Genomic DNA, 900 nt, shown 5'->3' with positions numbered 1-900 from the left:
TAATTTCTTTTGATGTGAAAAAACATCTCAGTAAAAGCAGATCCCGGTTGTTAATTCTTTCACCTGTTTCCCATGCAATTTGATTACTGTGCATGAAGTCTTTGCCTACCCCTATGTCTTCAAGAGTTCCTCCTACTCTCTCTTCCAGGTGATTTAGTTTTTCTGCTTCGAGTTTTAGATCTTTAATCCATTTTGACTTTAGTTTATTGCATGGTGATAGATCTGGGTCAAGTTTTATTTTTCGTCATGTAGAGAGCCAGTTTTCCCAGCACCATTTGTTAAGAGGTTATCTTTCTTCCAGTAAGAATATTTGTCTCTTTTATCAAAGATAAGTTGGCTGAGTGTGTTTGTAGGGGCTTCAGTATCTTCTAATCTATTTCATTGATACATCTGTTTTTTTGCCTGTACCATGCTGATTTTATTACAGTAGCCTTGTAGTATAATTTCAAGTCAGGAATAGTAATGCCACCTGCCTTCTCTTTATTGCCCACGATTGCCTTTGCTATGCTAGGTCTTTTCTGGTTCCAGATAAATTTGAGGAATGATTTCTCTAGGTCTGTGAGGTATGTGGGTGGTAGTCTGATAGGGATTGCAAAAAATTTGTACAGCAATTTTGGGAATATGGCCATTTTCACAATGTTGGTTCTTCCTATCCAGGAGCATGGGATATCTTTCCATTTTCTGAAATCCTCTACAATCTTTTTTTTTTTTTCAGAGTACTGTAATTTTCCTTGAAAAGATCTTTGACTTCCTTGGCTAGATTAATTCCAAGGTATTTCATTTTGCTCCATGCTATTATAAAAGGTATTGTTTCTATAATTTCCCTTTTAGTGTGTTTGTTATCTGTGTAGAGGAATGCTATTGACTTTTGGGTATTGACCTTATACCTGCTATGCCACT

This window comes from Octodon degus, unplaced genomic scaffold, assembly GCF_000260255.1.
Source record: "Octodon degus isolate 3935 unplaced genomic scaffold, OctDeg1.0 scaffold00494, whole genome shotgun sequence".
NCBI lineage: Eukaryota > Metazoa > Chordata > Mammalia > Rodentia > Octodontidae > Octodon > Octodon degus.
The sequence above is the reverse complement of the archived record's forward strand: the minus strand, read 5'-3'. Positions refer to the sequence as shown.